The sequence below is a fragment of the Nylanderia fulva genome, unplaced genomic scaffold, assembly GCF_048542155.1.
Source record: "Nylanderia fulva isolate GAGA-0341 unplaced genomic scaffold, ASM4854215v1 Scaffold568, whole genome shotgun sequence".
In the NCBI taxonomy this organism is placed as follows: Eukaryota; Metazoa; Arthropoda; class Insecta; order Hymenoptera; family Formicidae; genus Nylanderia; species Nylanderia fulva.
Genome location: NW_028190663.1, coordinates 56,879 through 61,878, shown reverse-complemented (window position 1 = coordinate 61,878; position 5,000 = coordinate 56,879). Strand labels below are relative to the sequence as shown.

Below are 5,000 nucleotides of genomic sequence, written 5' to 3'. Positions count from 1 at the left end.
CGTATCATCCGTAATAATTCGAAATATATGTCTCCGACAAGTGGGTTTGAGACACGTTTCGAGTTAGTAATCGGACAGCGCCCTCATGTCGAGCGAGCGCCGAATAGTAAGTAACTTTCGTCCGAAACGTTTTTACGTAGCTCTCCTCGTTGCGGCGCCGTAAATCGTCGTTAAGTGTTCCGGAGGTACCGCCGGCGGTCGTCTGACTTCGAGAGATCATTCGGTCGTCCGGAGGTGCCGCCCGTCCCGGAGGTGTCGCCGGTCGGCCGTAGTTCCCGGAGGTGTTGCCCGGCCCAGAGGTGTCGCCCGGCCCGGAGGTGCCGCCCGACCCGGAGGTGCCGCCCGGCCCGGAGGTACCGTCGGTGCTTATACCTTATTGTCCCGGCATTTCGTTTGTTTCCTTCTTAATTAATGCTAATTATCGTTGTTTGACATTCGCCATACGGCTATCGTGATAATATTTTATCGTACAATAGGACTTTTCGATCGTTCGCTCTCCGCGACAATGTCTCGATTGAACGCGCCTTTCGACGCTCGCGCTCGCATACGGCCGTGCGTAGGACCGTGCGTCGCCGACCGCCTGGCCGGCCGGTTGGGTACTATAAGAGATACGTCGCGCTCGGCGCGTCGAACGAGTCGAGCGAGTCCGGACGAGTCGTAAACGTACTTTCTCGAGTCTCTCGCCACTCCGGCGTGTTTCGACCGCTCTCCGTACCGTCGCCGACCGCTTGGCCGGTCGGTTGGGTACTATAAGAGGTAGGAGAGATTAATATTGTACGTGTCGCGCTCTCGACGTTGACAAACGAAGAATCGCCCGAACGGATCGAGAACGGATTTTGTCGAGTCGCGACTCTGACACGGAGAGAACATTTATATAAAATGTTTGATTTTGGAAACCACGAATATATAAAATAATATACGATCGTCGCAGAACGCGCCGCCGCCAAGTCTTCTCATGCTTGGAGGTTGCGTGTCTCGCGAGAACGTACGTTCGACTCTCGCGTCGTCTCGTATTCCTCTTCGCCGGGGATTACGGTGCGGCTCTTCTCGTTCGTCGCCGAACGCGCGCAAAATTAACGCACACTTATTTATTACGAGCACAGCATTGCCACGAGTCGGTGTCGCAAGACCGAATAGCTCTTATGTGGCGCGCACGCCTCTAGTGTGTTGGCCGCGCGGTTCCCTCTAGTTTCGTACGCAGCAGCGGAATCGTCGCGCTTACCGAGCATCTACTCCACGGATACGAGTTTGCGGGAAGAGTTGCTTCTTCCCGCTCGCTTTGTACGCCGTAGCAAAATCTTATTGCTGGTCGTGTGCGGTTAAACGCGTACGAACCAGACAGAACAGTCCTCGACGTCTAAGCATCGCCATCGTCGATCTAGCGTCAGGGTGAATCGCGCGGTCTCTCGAGACCGCGCATCATAACATTTGGGAGAATAAGAACACGAGTATTTTGATCTTGTGGATTTTTGAACGGAGAGGAGGAGGAAGAAGAGAGGCGGCGGCGTCGGGGGTTTACTCTCGCCTCCGTCGTTCTCTCGTACGCTTTACATAATAGCGTTAAAAACAGCAGAGTGTCGCCGACCGGCTGAGCAAGACCGGCGGCAAATAAAATGGCACATACGAGCGTGTCGCGCGCGCGTCGGTGTTTCGGCATCGAACGCGCGCGCGCGCGAAAAAGAGCTAGCGACGAGTCTTCGGGCTCGCTCGCGAGTTACTCCCTTGCGAGTAACCGAACACGAAGCTCCCTGGTTGATCCTGCCAGTAGTCATATGCTTGTCTCAAAGATTAAGCCATGCATGTCTCAGTGCATGCCGAATTAAGGTGAAACTGCGAATGGCTCATTAAATCAGTTATGGTTCATTAGATTGTACCCACATTTACTTGGATAACTGTGGTAATTCTAGAGCTAATACATGCAAAACAGAGTCCCGACCAGTGATGGAAGGGACGCTTTTATTAGATCAAAACCAATCGGTGGCGGGCGGCTCGCCGTTCGTCCACCGTTTATTTTGGTGACTCTGAATAACTTTGTGCTGATCGCACGGTCCTAGCACCGGCGACGCATTTTTCAAATGTCTGCCTTATCAACTGTCGATGGTAGGTTCTGCGCCTACCATGGTTGTAACGGGTAACGGGGAATCAGGGTTCGATTTCGGAGAGGGAGCCTGAGAAACGGCTACCACATCCAAGGAAGGCAGCAGGCGCGCAAATTACCCACTCCCGGCACGGGGAGGTAGTGACGAAAAATAACGATACGGGACTCATCCGAGGCCCCGTAATCGGAATGAGTACACTTTAAATCCTTTAACGAGGATCCATTGGAGGGCAAGTCTGGTGCCAGCAGCCGCGGTAATTCCAGCTCCAATAGCGTATATTAAAGTTGTTGCGGTTAAAAAGCTCGTAGTTGAATCTGTGTCGCACACCGTCGGTTCACCGCTCGCGGTGTTTAACTGGCGTGATGTGGGACGTCCTACCGGTGGGCTTAGCCTCGCGAGGGGCGGCCCAACTAATATCCCGTCGCGGTGCTCTTTACTGAGTGTCGAGTCGGGCCGGTACGTTTACTTTGAACAAATTAGAGTGCTTAAAGCAGGCTACCTTCGCCTGAATACTGCGTGCATGGAATAATGGAATAGGACCTCGGTTCTATTTTGTTGGTTTTCGGAACCCCGAGGTAATGATTAATAGGGACAGATGGGGGCATTCGTATTGCGACGTTAGAGGTGAAATTCTTGGATCGTCGCAAGACGGACAGAAGCGAAAGCATTTGCCAAAAATGTTTTCATTAATCAAGAACGAAAGTTAGAGGTTCGAAGGCGATCAGATACCGCCCTAGTTCTAACCATAAACGATGCCAGCTAGCGATCCGCCGAAGTTCCTCCGATGACTCGGCGGGCAGCTTCCGGGAAACCAAAGCTTTTGGGTTCCGGGGGAAATATGGTTGCAAAGCTGAAACTTAAAGGAATTGACGGAAGGGCACCACCAGGAGTGGAGCCTGCGGCTTAATTTGACTCAACACGGGAAACCTCACCAGGCCCTGACACCGGAAGGATTGACAGATTGATAGCTCTTTCTTGATTCGGTGGGTGGTGGTGCATGGCCGTTCTTAGTTGGTGGAGCGATTTGTCTGGTTAATTCCGATAACGAACGAGACTCTAGCCTGCTAAATAGGCGTACCCTATGGTATCGCGGAACTTTTGAAAGAAAATCTGCCCGATTTTTTAGAAGAAGTGCCACTATTTGAAAGAAATAAAATGTTCTTTCAACAAGACGGTGCTTGACCACACAACGCCAGGATTGTAACAAACTACTTGAACGAGCAGTGTTCGAGATTCGAACGGTAATAACCCGCGGACAAGAAAGCGTTAAAATATTCATGCATCTCGATCATGCCTCATGCAGCATGCATATATTTATTAATTAATTCGTGGTCTAACATGCGTATTTTAAATTATATTTAAATTAGCGCTCGGCCGCGAGAGTATACGGATACTCCGCGCCTTCGAAAACAAGCGCTTAAAACAGTCTAAATTGTAAACACCGCTGTCGCGCGAGAGGAGAGAAAAACAAGTAAATAATTACAGTAAACGTTCCTTCACCCTTAATATCACAATAGAACGACAGCAAAATGTACTCGAATATTCTAGAATTACAAGGCGTATATAAGCCTCCTCTCTCGCGACCGCGGCGCTTTTTCCGATTGCTCATCGCGAATAAAGTGTGTTCATACGATAAAGATTGCTTGTCTTTGTCTAATTCATTACCGTTGCTTGCGGACACTTAGTAATTTACGACTCGGCTAATTCTCTCGGTAAATTCGGTGCGGTATATTAATTGTAATTTTTGTTAATAGTTTATATAAATATATTTTTTTTGTGAACGTTACGCGTGTGTCGAGTGTTGTGTCTATTTCTCGGTCTCGCTTCCGACCACGTCCTATCCATCTTTCCGTCGCGCCAACAGTTTCCTGGACGTTGGATGGGTCGGTATGGCCCGATACGTTGGCCCGCAAGATCCCCGGACCTTAATTCTCTTGATTTCTTTTATGGGGATACTGTAAGGAATCAATATACAAAACGCTTCCCGAGAACGTCGACGACTTAGAAACCAGATTGCGATATTTAATTTGGAATATCGAAGAGGAAGTAATGGAGAACGTCCAATTAAATTTATTTAAACGCATGCGAGCTTGCATAAGGATGGATGGTGGTCATTTTGAGCACCTATATAAAATTAATCCGCTCTTTTCAGGGCAAAACGGGCGGATAATGTTAAGTCATTAAAAAAAATGTATTATAACGTAAAAAATTATAATACGTTATAATATGCCTTTTTTAATAACATAATTATTATACGTTTTAATACATGTCTCGCGTCAATCACATGTTCGGCAACGCCGCGTGATTGTTATCGTCTAGACGTGTCGCGAAGCGTCGCGACGCGTCGCGTCATCCGTCGCCGCAGTCTGTTGTCGTGTCCTTGCCGTGTAAACAATTGTCGTCCGCATCGAGTAACGTGTGCCTTTTTACAAATAATTTTTAATAATTAATCGGTACACTGAGAGAATTTTCTCTTAAAATTTACCCTAAAAGTTATGGTAATTGTGAGACAATACGGTATGAAAAGAATTTTATTAAAATTTCTCTGATTAATATCTATCACATTAAAAATAATATCTATCACAATAAAATATGAAATATGTGTGATTAATTTTACTAAACTGTATAGTAAAATTAATCAATCAAACATATTTTATATTTTCTTGTGATACATATTATTATTTTTAATATAATAAATAGTAGAGAAATTCTAATAAAATTCTTTCCACATTGTTGAAGATTCGTTCTTCGGATCGAATCCTCGAGGACGATCGAATTTTCTAGAATGTTTTTTTGTTAAATTCCTTAGTGTTTACGCCAAGGAAACACGTGAAACCAACGTGTACACTCGCCGCTAATTGGCGTGTGTACATCGCCTGATTTTCTGATGGTCCCAGATCG

General features: G+C 47.2%; 1 pseudogene; it reads left to right on the top strand.

Moving 5' to 3' along the window:
- Positions 1 to 1,748: 1,748 nt before the first annotated feature.
- Positions 1,749 to 2,929, top strand: LOC146721007 (small subunit ribosomal RNA; annotated as a pseudogene).
- Positions 2,930 to 5,000: the final 2,071 nt, after the last annotated feature.